Source organism: Ambystoma mexicanum, chromosome 1q (genome assembly GCF_040938575.1).
Source record: "Ambystoma mexicanum isolate Mex_15411 chromosome 1q, UKY_AmexF1_1, whole genome shotgun sequence".
NCBI lineage: Eukaryota > Metazoa > Chordata > Amphibia > Caudata > Ambystomatidae > Ambystoma > Ambystoma mexicanum.
This window is the reverse complement of record NC_090922.1, coordinates 256,072,602-256,086,224: the sequence shown is the minus strand read 5'-3', so window position 1 is coordinate 256,086,224 and position 13,623 is coordinate 256,072,602. Positions and strand designations below refer to the sequence as shown.

General features: G+C 46.5%; 1 protein-coding gene across 3 annotated transcripts in view; it reads left to right on the top strand.

The window, feature by feature from the left end:
• Positions 1 to 13,623, top strand: part of LOC138527217 (galactoside alpha-(1,2)-fucosyltransferase 2-like) — a 184,019-nt gene that overhangs the window by 134,693 nt on the left and 35,703 nt on the right. Inside the window, exon 1 of one of the 3 annotated variants that reach the window (XM_069638340.1) lies at positions 3,986 to 4,119. The exons of the other annotated variants lie outside the window; for them this stretch is intronic. The gene's annotated coding sequence lies outside the window, so the exon portion shown is untranslated. Of the gene's footprint in view, positions 1 to 3,985; positions 4,120 to 13,623 lie in introns of those variants that run through there. 3 annotated transcript variants of the gene reach the window in all.

The following is a 13,623-nucleotide window of genomic DNA, read 5'->3' as shown; positions in this document are numbered from 1 at the left end:
TGCAGGTGTGCAGCTGGTGGGGGGAAACCTAGATCAGAAGGTAGCCAGGTGACCAGTGCAGTTTCAGTCAGGAGTTCAGCAGGGGAGAGGAGGAGAGAAAGCAGAAGCAAAGAGGAAGGTCTTGAGGTGCTTCCGGAACTGGAGATGGTTCTCCTCAAGTTTCAGGGAGGCAGGGAGGTTGTTCCAGAGGGCGGCCCCAGCCGAAGAAAGAGATCTACCACCAACTTGTTGCTTGAAGTAGTGACTGACCCTGAGGGAGTTGGAGGCGGATGAGCGAAGAGCTCAAGAAGGAAGATATTTAGGAAGAGAGAGTTGGAGGTATTGAGGCCCCAGGCCCCGGAAGGCCTTGTGGAAAATGCAGAGGGTTTTAAACTTAATCCTTGCAGCCACTGGGAGCCAGTGCTGAGATTCCAGTCCTGGAGAGATACGGTCCCTGGGCTTGAGGCCAAGGACAAGTCTCGCAGTTCTGTTATGGATGAGTTGCAGAGGGCGAAGAGTAGAAGCAGGCAGATTTAGAAAGAGGCTGTTGCCGTAGTCCAGCCTAGAGAGAACCCGAGCTCTGGAGAAAGTGAGCTTCTGGGGGAAGGGAAGGAAAGGAAGAATACCTCTGAGGAGGTGCAGCTGGTAGTGTGACTTCTTAGAGACGTCAGAGATGTGAGGAGAGAAGGAGAGAGTGGAGTCGAAGATGACCCCAAGGCTTTTAGCCTCACAGGTGGGCGAATGGAGAAGGCCAAGAGAGGCCGGCCAAAGAGCGACAGGAAAGGAGTCCTTTGATTACACAAGCCACTCCTCTTTGAAAGCTTTATTAGCTACTTGGGATTTGCCGCTGCGCGAGATCCCTTGGCCCCAAATTTTGCATCATAACGTAAAAGAGCTGTCCTCGATTCTTACCCACTTAAAGCGCTGGATCTAATATTCAAGTCTGGCTATGTGGGCTAGTAGCCACTGGACCACGTAGGTGGAGAAACTTAAAGAATTGTACTTGCAAAAGTAAATCTCTGATTCATACTTTAATAATAATACAGTAGCCTCTTTGTTTAGCCCACCAAGAATAGGGTCAACTAATCGAGTGATTTTATTTCAAATAATTTAAAGCAGAAAATAAGGCCTTCCCACCGTTAAGGTTTCCTATAGCCTCCTCAGTGCCTAGTGCAGGTATCCTGATAATGTGCCAAAGTGGATTGGGTGAGAACAAACGCTGTGCTGCAAAAAACGTTTCCTGTGGACCCCAATTCCAGGTCACTCCCATTTAATGTGGGTACACATATTATTTGTCTTGAATTGTACAGGTCGCTGTGCGCATTTTGTACACAAAATAGCACTGCGGCATGAGAAACGCAAGTGAACTCGAATAATTTGTGCCATTACATTGTTACTAGTTAAGCAGGAGCAAACATGCTGATTCGGCGAATCACTGTGCAGTATCTCCCATGTCTCGGTTCCCTCATCTGCCAATCCTGTGAATGCTTTAAAAGAAAATAAACAGTAGATGCGGTACCATCTGAAAACGGAAAAAAACGCACCGCGCCTCGCTCACTTTGATTCGTTTTCTAGCTGCTTTGGAAAAGCGGAACCTGGAACTGCAGAGCACCCTCGGGGTCAGGCCCGGCCTTAGGGGAGGGCGAGCCAGGCGACCGCCTGGGGCACCACACACCCCCCCACAGTGCCATTAGCCACCGCCACGCCAGCTCAGGGGAGTCTTTCAAGGGCTCCCGCGAGCTGGCGTAGTGGGAGAAGGCGCGGCAGGTGGGCTGTTGCTATTAAATGTGCACGCTGCGGCAGGCTCATTTAATGACAAAAGGGTGCTGTTGTCAGCACCCTATTGTTATTAAATGCGCCCCTTCGCTGCGAGCGCTTTTAATAAGAAAAGGCGCCATAAGCACCCCACCACGCCAGCTCAGGGGAGTCTTTCAAGGGCTCCCCCGAGCTGGCGCAGTGGAAGAACGTTTTGCAGGCGCCTCATTGTTATTCAATACGCCCACGGCGCCAGAGCGCATCTAATAACAATAGGATGCTGATGCACCATATTCATGTCATTACCTCCTCGCCGGAGCGAGGAGGTTTAAAAAGAAAAAAAAGAAAGTGCCATATCCTGGACCGCCCTCCTCTGCCCCACCCCCTGTTGACCAGGGGCACGTGGGTAAATGGGGGTGCCATTCGCTCAGGGCGCTGCTGTCCCTAAGGCCGGCCCTGCTCTGAGTACTTGTGTAAAAGTCTTGCTTACCTTGGGTTTCACAAATAGGAAATGCCTTTCGTTTAGCTGCGTTCTGATAGAAATCCCGCTTTAAGAAAACAAATACGGGTTCATACGTGGAATTCCATATTTCACTTACCTCAGATAAAGAGCTGTGCTCCTCCCAATCAAGGTCCTTCCTTTAATGTCCCCTTTCTATGCCAATTTTAAGACAGGCATTCCACCTGTCCCCTTTTGACTACTGATGTGGGTTGCAGCCCACCATACAAATATAGAGGCTGGGTCACCGCCAAGTGCACTGTTTAGAGCTGGTGAATAAAGAGGTTTGATCTACATGTCAGGCTCCTGTGTCTTATTGCCTGCACAGTTTCATTTCATGTGTTTTATTGCATCCGCTGCTGTGGTTTTAATATTGGCGACAAGGCTGAACCACTCTGCGCCTCAGACAGGGAGGTGTAATATTGCATTCTGAGACCGTGCTGCCGGTCTCCAACATCCACGGACTTGTCCTTAGCCCGGGAAGCTGCAGAAGTGTGCAGTGCCTGCACCATGAGTGTTTCCCCCTCCTTCTCGGGACCCGGTGCCACACAGCACCGGACCCTCCACCAAAGATACCTGCATTGCGTTGGCAGGCCTGGCTGGTGCTGCATTCTATCCGGATCATTTTGCACGATGGTGCGTACACGCAGCAACAATGGAGCCTGATCTCGCCGGCATGCGTGGCATGCCCAACGTTCTGTACTCTACCAATCCTCACATTGCCAGAGAGGGCATTTTTTCATTTTGAACATGTGTGTTTTCACACTTCGTTGCACCACCACTGAGGACATTTGGGACATATAAACTAGTGGCAGCATCAGAAAGGAGAGAGCACTTGCCTAGGAAGGCCTTGTGGTCACAGTTACATATGTAAACAGTGCAGTCTGCAGGAATACTCACGTTTAGGACACGACATACCACCAAAAGACAGCTTAAAGGTGAGCTTTTGCCTCAATTTTCTAAAGTAAAGCCCTGCCATCATGTCAGTCAATGAGGGTGTCAGCAGCTCACCAAACCCACCAGCAACCTCATCCCCTTGCAACCTAGTGTCCAGAGAGGATAGAGGCAGGGGCGGGCTGGCATATCCGACGTTCTGCCAGTGGCAGAATGAAAATGAAGTTGTGAATGGCATTGGACCAGTTTTATGAGCCATCCTGAGGCCTGTTTGCATGTCATTAATATCCATAGGTAAGGTTTTGACTTAATAAGAAGTCAGTCACGTTGCCTGCTGGCTGCCGCGGCTCGTGGATGGATTCATCATGTCATGCTTACATTCATCAAAGAAAGTGACACTTAATTCCTAAGTGTTCACTTTGCTTTGATGAATGCAACACAAAAGTATGAGGCTGTGCTGTTGGCAGGGCCCATGCAGGCGCAACCAGCCATCCGCCATCATGGCGCCACCAACCACGAGACCGCAGCGCTCGGGTCATGCTCTCTCTCTGTCTCATCACATCAAGAACAAATGGTGGGGGCGGTTGGGTGGTGAACTGCCTGAGGCTGAGCTTGTGCCTAGGTGCACGTGATCGCTTTTGCAGGCCTGCTTGGGGTGGGGGAGTGGCTGTTGCGGGGCTGCTGCCGCCTGCCTGAATTCTGAGCCTCGAGGGTCCATGGCCTGTGTGTCACTGGCTGGTGGTCCAACCGGTAACCAATCATGCAGCGTGACACATCGTCATGTGCATTAGTCTACTGGTGGTCACATGCTGGGGACTTAGATTTAGAGGAAGCCGGTAGACATGTTGAGGGAGCACTGCGAGTGTGAGCAGGCCTAAGCACCAGGCACTAACAAGGACCAGGCAATTCGAACTGCCTGGCCCAGCCCAAGGAGACTGTCTCTGGACACAGAATTTGTGCATATGGGCCAGCGTGCTGAGCCAGTAAGCAAAGTAAGTAATTAAGTAAAAACATAATATTGAAGTGGCCGCTGGGCCCACAGTGGGTGGGACAGGAGTCAGAATGCCAAAATTAAAGTGTGTTTGTAGTGTGATCATCAACGTCTGTGAGACAAGAGGAAAGAATGTGAAAGGGGAAGATTAGGAAGGCTATTAGGCATGTTGCACCGACTTGTGTAATTCCTCACTTTGAAGCAGAAATATTGTGTGAGCGACTAGGAAGGAAACCAATGCAGGGACATGTCAGGTTATCAGTAGAGATGTTCACCATAAAACAGTTTGCTGCTACGCACTGGCATTGCCACGTCTATCAGTACCTTCGGATTTAGTTAATTATGTGATGTGGAAAGAACAACGATTATGGCCGAAAGTGGGGCGAAACTCGAAGTTTGCATACAAGGGCTTGCCATTTGTTCAGGGCTTGTGTGCATCATTGAAAGGCAGCTGGGACTGCTGCGATTTCCTGGAAGTGTTTGACGATTCAGGGAGAGTGTGGCTTGAAGCTTGATGTGGTCTGATAAGAGCATGGTTTGTTGTTGTTGTGAGAGAGGAAGCAGGGTTTCCCAAGCCTATGCGGTTTAAAACCCACCAAGACCAATTATGCCTCCCAGTGTACAGATCAGGGACAGTCGGCCTGGCCATGGAGATGGGAGGGCCCCACTTTGTAGGCTTGGAGGCCCTGTGTTTCTTGAGCTGTTTCGTCATTACTCCGTCACACACTGCAGTGCATTTAAGGACAGTGTACCCGGCTACTAGTAGCCTATCCAGAAGTTTGATTTGTGGGCAGACGGAAGAAATCCCCACGGGCCAGATACATGTATGATGCTGCCAGGGACGTCATTTGGGGGTCGCCAGAGGTCGCAACTGCGACCTCTGAGGTCTCCCTTGCGACCTCTGTGGTCTCCCTTGCGACCTCTGTAAAAAAAAAAAAAAAAAAAACATTTTTTTTTTTTCCGTTTTTTGTAATGCAAGGTCCTGGAGTGGCTGGCTCTCATGTACAGGCTCTTTTAAAAAAAAATAAGAACAGGAGTGCCACAAGTCTAACACTTTCAGCACTGACCCTAAATAAGAAAGAATAAGAAACCAAATAATGTGTCTTCCTGGAATTCTGTACAATAATTGCTAGACTCATTATTTATTTCAGGCACACGTCAGCGGGTGAGTCACTGATTTAGTCTGTTCTTAAACGCCTCAACTCAGCCTTTCATCCTTCTGAGGTCGATAAATAAGTACCAAGACAGGTTGGGTGATATTGGGTGTATATGTTTTCTATATAAAGCGCTTAAGCGTAAGTGCTATATAATAACACATCATTATCATTTGGTCATGGACGTCTGCTTGCATTCACAGTAATTTGGTAATATGGGCCTATACACACTGATCTTAACGCTACATATGGTGATCCATTCTTGCATGAAATGTACATCACATTATAGTGATATCGTAACCATATTTTTCGTAGTGTACAATGCTGTGATGTCACTTCCTATTTTGGCAACGGGTGAAAGGTCGTGTTCCATCGCTTCCCGCGATATCACTTTGGGGTGGGGTCAAATGACATCACTTCCTGTGATGTCATCAGGGGGTCAAGGGTCGTGTGATGTCACTTCCGCTACCCCTGGCATTTTGGTGAAATGACGTCCTTGGATGCTGCCCTTTAAACGACCATTTGTCAAACAAGGATGAGTGTACATTTTCTGCAAGGAGGCCTGACTACCCTATGAACAGAGTCGGACTCACACACAGTTGCTCTTTTCCCACTACACTGAGATGCCAGGGTTCTGCCTCAGCCTTGCGATCCATCGTAATCCGACATTACATTCCAAAACTACTTCACCTAGAATGCATTAGGTTTTTAAATGACTGCCCTCAAGTGGATACATGAAGGTCACTTTGACACAGAGCCATTTGGTTAGCACAGTTAAAAACCAAATTAATTTGTTAAAAAAAAAGGTGTAAATTCTAATAGTAAAACATGACACATCATAAAAAACATCCCTAGTGGCAGCGTGTTGCAAAAGGCAGATTTTCAAAATTTTAAGACCGACATTTTCTGCTGCATTATGCGGGTAGGACTTTAAGAGTTTGGAGACCTTAAATGGTGCCAAAAGAAATTGCAATGGCACCTCATAGCGCTATTACTTTACACCTGCATTCTGAGCTGCATTTATGTTGGTAGGTTCAGCAACAGGTGAGCATCAACTACTTTAATATCAAACTAAGAACACATTACTGTATAATTTCCGCAAGGACGTCAAAGCGCCCAATTCTCTGTGAGGCTGGCCAGCTGGCTTTGCAACCCATACCAATAAGCAATGCATTTATTTCACCTGCTGGCAAAAGGCCCCAATTAATGGAAAATATGCATGTCTTAATCCTAAATGAGTTCTTGTTCTTTCCAAAACATTGTACCTTCCTTTTACCATAAACCTTGACTTCAACTTGTAAACATTAAGAAATTGCATCCATCGATAGTGACGTGCAGCATGTGATTAGGATCACCTTTATCCAGTCTTGCCTGCTTACCCTCCAGCACTTTGCATGCTGGGACTTGAAAAACAGGTCATGCAAAACTGAGTTGAAAAACAAGCCATGGCAGTATTTTTCACGTTTATTACAGACTCTCTGGGACTTTTGTTGTGAATCTTATCTATGCCATTGACCAGGGCAGGCAACTGTCTGTCAGCAGTTAGTGGTAGAGTCCATTTCAGCTAACATGCCACATTCATGCATGGCATGCCACTGTGCTGGGGAAGAATGGTGCTGCAATGCACAAGTGTGGGTCAAGCACAGCAGCATACCTCCAAGGGTTAGTGCAAGTGGTGTCATCTTCCATGCCTGGCAACACTGTTTTTTCATAAACTGGACAATGAAAAATACTTTTTGTAGGGCTTTGTGGGAATGCCGGGTTTATAACACGTTAATGTTAGGGAGAATTCTCAATATGTGCTAATTACCCGTACCTTTTGAGACCCCCAGCCAGTGGAGTAACATTACTGAAAATGTTGGGGGGGACATAACATCTGAAAAAAAAATACCCCATTCAAATGAATGGGGACAAAATCATGTGCCATGAAAGTTGGAGGGGACAAACACCCCTGTCCCCCCCTAAAATTACGCCACCAACTTTGCTGGATTTCTGGGATTTGATTTTTTTACCTGAAAAGAGTGTGAGACTTTTTTTTCCCACTCTTTCATGTATTTTGATGCGTGTTTTACTTTTATGTTCTTTGGTTATGGTGTTGTAAACAAAATCCATGGCATCATCTTTTTCTGTGTGTCACACAGTACCTTCAGTGCAGTGGCACAAGGATGTCTTTCAGACTCCCCAAGGTTTAAACACCTTCTCTGGGACTAACTACTGTCTCCCAGAGCATGCAAAGCTAAAATGACTTCACTAGTCTCTTTACATTTACTGACCCAGCACACACTGTCTTCCTATAGGGTGCTGGAGGGGTTGCTTAGCTTCCCCTGACTCAAAACACTCATGTAATAGTAAAGTTAGCCTTTCCTACTTTAAATGGCTGGTGGCAGTGGTTTAGATCAACTACCGTGATTTTTCCAGACCGCTAACAACGGTAGCAAAAAATTGGGTCAGCAATGTTTTTCAATATGGTGCCCAAGACCTTTCTGCAAAAACAGACTCCGGTCATCTTTTTTCACCATTTCTTTTAGGAAAGGTCCTTTTTGTGTTTTTCTCTGTGCGCCAAACCAGGTTTGGTCCCTTTGTTCGTTAGCCTTTGGCAGGCTTCAGTGCTGAAGCTCTCCTCTGGCGTCTGAGAGTCTGTGGTGGACAGGATGTGAGAGAGGTGCCCGAAACTCCCTGCGCTTAGTCACCTAGGAGACCTGAATGCACTCTGACGTGATTGGCCGGCTATCTGTCTGGCAAGGACAGCCACCCTGCTCTGTGATTAACAGCCAGGCAGGAATGAATCGGGGAAAACTGTTTAAAAACAGGTCTCTGGGACTTGGAAAGTAGAGTCGACCATCGGAACGAAAGAACCGAAGAGGAGCGGAAGGAAGAGGACTGCTGCATCTCCTGGACGACTGGTGAAGCCCTGCTGCAGGTCCGAATTGCCTGTTAACTCCGACGACAGAGAAGCCCTTCAAGGTTAACTTCTTCCCTTGAGTTTGGTGGGAACAACCAACTCGCAAGCCACCTGGACACCATCCCCATCTGGTTGAATTTTTCATTAGAGTGCTGTTGAAAACCGGATAGCCAGAGGGAAGGAAACCAGCTTGTGGACTTTAAGGCACTCGCACCTTAAACCAATGTCTTGCTACAGGCTTTGGCCTCTTCCCTTGGCAGTGCAGGAACCTCCTGACATCCTCCTTCTTGTCCCCACGACTGAAGCTCAGGAAAAGCGAGATCTGCTCGAACTGCCAGGAACAACTGCCTCAGCTACAGCTTTCCTCATTGATAAGGTACTGTGCAAACGCGATCCGGAAATCTTTTCGGCCATCGAGAAATTGTGTGAAACTTTCCTCAACTATGAAGGGTTGCCCTTCCCTAAACATTTGTCAAACTTTTCGCTTAGCCAAATTCTTCTAATTTCCGTGGCAAAGACTTAACCGTTACTTACCAGAACTGTGCTATACTATACAAAAGACTCTGAACCATTGACTTTGACCCAGGCCTATTGAGAAGAATTGCTGGTTGTATTTAACTGAAACCCTTTGCCCTGTCTATGAATGTATTTGGGCTGTCTATAACCTTGTCTTTTCCTTCCTTTATTAAGTATCTGAAGTGCCATTTTGCTCCCACTTCACTTTGGAGCTAAATTTGTTCATTTACTTTCCGGTTGGATTTTTGTAGTGTATTAGTGTGTGATATTGAGCTGCTTATGCTAGTGTAATGTTTTCTAACTGACTGAGTAAATAAATGTATATTCTTTTACCAAGAAACCTTGAGTAAGTGTTTACTTGAATCACTGTATTGGTTGGTCCTTTGTGTAACTTGTGCTACTGCTCACTTAAACTCTTGAGATAAGTTTGGCTGCTCAGCCATCACTACCACTTTACTGTGTAGTACGGACTTGTACCAAAGGTGAAATTGTGCTTACACTTGTAGTCCTAATTGCCTGTAGTGTTCCCCAATGGTACTGCAGGTGATTCTGCCTAACACTGGTGTACAGCGGTGAGGATAAAGTATACCTGTTACATTTAGAGTGCTACTTTTACTTTTGTTCAAATAATCCTCCCAAGGCAAAGGAACATTAGTAAAGCAATTGTTTTATCATGACTGATATGGAAAGCTACAGACAGGAGACCCTAGTGACTTTAACTGTTGACCAATTGAGAGATATGTGTAAAGCTAGGAATCTCACTGTAAAAGGTAAAAAGGTTGAATTGATAGAAAAGTTGTTAGAATACCAAAGTCTGAGAGTGGGTCTAAAACCCCCACACCTGCAGCAAATGTGGAAAATGTTGATGAGGATGATAATATGTCAGAGCCCAGCTCTAAAATTGTGGATGAGTTAGATGAGGCAGAAGAGTCTCAGAATGTAGGCCCTGTCCTACCTCTACCTGCTCATAGGCCTCAACCTTTGACCACAGGGACCCCATCAGGTCCAAATCTATGTCCTGAATTCGTCTCACTTGAAAAATGAGATTGGAGTTAGAATTTAAAAAAATCTAAGCTCAAACTGAAACAAAGCATCAAGAGTTTAGACTCTGAGAAATGGAATTGAATCATGCACTTGAAATGAAAAAGTTGTCTCTTGAAACTGGTTCTCTCCCAGAGTCCTCTAGGTCTTCCAGTACTAAGAGGCCTTGCATGCCCAAAGAAGCAGTAAGTATGTATGAGGTTAAGCTTGATATTTTGGATTGGTTGGCTGCTTTTGAATATAACCATGGGTATCAAGACATTACAGGGAATCAGTTTATTCCTTGGCTTTTTTCTAGGCCACCCCCTGTTGCAACGGACGTGGTAATGGTGTTGGGGATAAAGACAGAAAGGAGTATGAAACGGTGAAGCTAGCTTTGAAAGCTAGATTTGGGAAGACCCCTTCTCAGTATTGTAAGATGTTTAGAACCCTCAAAAAGCATGAGGGTACCCCTTGGGCTACCTGGGTGACTGAATGTTTGCAAAACTTAGATGGATGGGTTAAGGGTTACAGAGTGAACACTTATGAAGGTATGAGAAGTCTGTTTATGTTGGAATCCATGTATGATGCCAGCTCTCCTGAGCTGAGACAGCACATGGCTGACCCTGAGGAAATTGATCCCAAGAAGTTGGCAAGGGCTGCTGACTTGTGGGTTGCTAACAGGGCTACTCACAAGGATTCTGGAGTAACTCAGAAGAAGGATGAGGGGAAGCAGCACAAGAAAGATACCAAAGAGAATTCTAATACCTCCAATCCAAAAGAGGGCCACAAACAGGGTAAGCAACAAGGGAAACCAAATCAGGCTAGTGTACCTCATGGTGACAAACCAGAAGGAGGTCAGAACAAACCCCCATTCATAAAGACATTTGGTAAATGTTATGCTTGTGGGTCAACTAACCATGTGAAAGTGGATCCCAGATGTAAGTGTAAACCTTCAGGGGTCCACACTGTCTCCTTAGCCTTCTCCCCAGTGGATGAAGTACGAATGGCAAGTGGAAACTTTCACTTACTGGCTGAGGAACCCATGAACGTCTCAGCCAGTGTTTCTTTAGTATCCCTGGGTCTGTGGGAACAACTTAACTTAGATGTGTATAACTCTATTCCAGACAATACTAAAGAGTATTACAAAGACAGTGTTCTTGTGAATGGTCAGGAGACCCCTGCCATCAGAGACACTGGGGCCAGCATAACTGTAGTTGATGAAACATTTTTCAAGGAAGAGGATGTTGCTAAGGCACCCAAATTCCTAACTAAGCTTGCTGGAGGTCCTGTCCAAATGCTTCCGCAGTTACCAGCTCTCAACCAGTGTAATGATATGACTGTCAAGATACCTGTAAGTGTGCAGAGTGAAGTACCTGGGAGAGTCCTGTTGGGGAATGACTTAGAAACTCTTGGAGTTGTATCAAGCACCCCGAGGCCTCCCAGCAAAAGGAAACAGGAGTAGACTAGGAAGGCCAGAGAGAGTACTTTAAGGGGCTCTCCAGAGGAGATTATAGAGGAAACTATAACTCCAGTCCACAGGACTTACTGACTGCTATTTCAAAGAAGAAGGAGGAAAAGGGAAAACCTAAAAGCTCCAGGAAGAAACCAGCCAGCACTCCTGTGCTACCAGGAAGGACATCCCAGAGAGGACTGTCCAAGATCACACCTGTGATCCCTCCACCATCTGAGGATGAGTGTGTGGAACAACCTTGTATGGTTGAATCAGCTGCTGAGGAATCAGTGCTGGAAGAGGACCTTGCCCCTGTTGGAGATCTGGATCCTGCAGACCAGCCTGAGCTGCATTCCTTACTGGCAGAAGGTGGACCCTGCAGGGCAGACTTCAGAAGAGGACAAAGAGAGTGTCCTACCCCTGAAGGTCTTCGCCAACAGGCAGCTTCCCAGCTGGATGGGCAAGAGCCAGGGAAGCATAGGTTGTACTGGGAAGATGGCCTCTTCTACAGGGGACTACAGAATACTTGTAGTGCCTCTTGAATGCAGACTGCAGTTCCTACAGTTAGCCCATGAGATACCTTTGGCTGGTCACTTAAGCTTTAAGAAGACCAAGGAAAGGCTCTCTCTATACATCTACTGGCCTAAGTTGGGGTATGATGTAGATAAGTTCTGTAGGAGCTGTCACACTTGCCAAACCTCTGGCAAGAGTGGAGCCAAGAATGTGGCACCCTTGGTGCCTCTCCCAGTGGTGGGAGTCCCTTTTGAGAGGGTGGAATTGACATTGTTGGTCCCTTAGACCCTCCCACATCTTCAGGAAACAGGTTTATCCTGGTTGTAGTAAACCATGCTACTAGGTATCCTGAAGCAATACCTATGAGGACTGTTACAGCTCAGGCTGTTGCTAAGGCCCTACTTGGTATTTTTACCAGGGTAGGTTTTCCTAAGGAGCTTATCTCTGACAGGGGATCCAATTTTATGTCCCACTACATGCAGGTCATGTGGAAAAACTGTGGAGTAACTTACAAGTTCTCAACTGCCTACCATCCTCAGACAAATGGATTGGTAGAGAGGTTTAACCGTACAATGAAGAGCATGATAGGTGCCTTAGAGGAACCCCTTAGAAGAAAGTGGGACCTTCTACTGCCATGCCTTCTCTTTGCATATAGAGAAGCCCTTCAGGAGGGAGTAGGATTTAGTCCCTTTGAACTTATTTATGGCCATCCAGTTAGAGGCCCCTTGGCCCTAATTAAGGAGGGGTTTGATAGTGCTCCTTCCCCCAATGCAATGAGAGTCACTGACTATGTGATAGGTCTCCAGAGGAGAATGTCACACATGATGGCAGAAGCATCAGATAACTTGAAAGCAGGTCAGGCTCTGGTGAAGCATTGGCATGACCAGTAGAGCAACATGGTTGAGTTTTCTCAAGACCAGCTAGTTCTACTTATGGTACCTACAAGGCAGAGGGCCTCACAGGACCAAAGGATACCAAAGGATTGGACCCTTGAAGGTTGAGAGTAAACTTGGAGAGGTCAACCATCTGGTGGACTTAGGCAATCCTAAGGAGGCTCCCAGAGTCTTTCACACCAACCGTCTAAAAGCTTATGCCTCAAGCCCAGAAGTGGGAGCTTTGCTTCTAGCTTCAGCCCGAGAGGAAGAGGAGAGTGAACCTCTACCTGACCTACTCAGAGGCCAGCCTTTAGATGGCAAAATAGAAGGAGTTAATCTCTCTTCTAATTTAACACCTGAACAACAGGAGGAGTGCAAGTGTCTGTTAAATCAGTTTGCCTCCCTGTTTTCACTATCACCAGGCTTTCCCCCTTGGGGCCAGCATGATATTCAAACTGGTAACTGTTCACCTGTCAAAAACAGAGGTTACATAATGTCAGATCATCTAAGATTCCACATAAAGGAGGAGGACAACACGATGTTTGATCTTCGGGGTAATAGAGCCCTCTACCAGTCCATGGTCTAGCCCAGTTGTTCTAGTACCAAAGGCAGGATCCAAGGAGTAGAGATTATGTGTGGACTATAGAGCTCTAAATGCAGTCAGCAAGACTGATGCCCACCCTTTACCAAGGACAGATGAACTGGTGGATAAACTTGGTTCAGCCAAGTACCTCAGTACATTTGATCTCACTTCAGGCTATTGGCAAATAGCACTGACAGACCATGCCAAGCAGAACACTGCATTTTCCACCCCAACAGAACTCTACCAGTTTATGGTAATGCCTTTTAGACTAAAGAATGCACCTGCTACATTCCAAAGGCTGTTTAATCAAGTTCTGAATAGGATGGAGGACTTCTGCATGGCATACCTCAATGACATTGCAATGTTCAGCCCTACTTGGAAAGAACATGTTTACCACTTAGGATATGTTTTGCAGGCTCTTGAGCAGGCCCATCTGACCATAAAGGCTAGTAAATGTCAAATTGGTCAGAATAAAGTGGTCTACCTTGG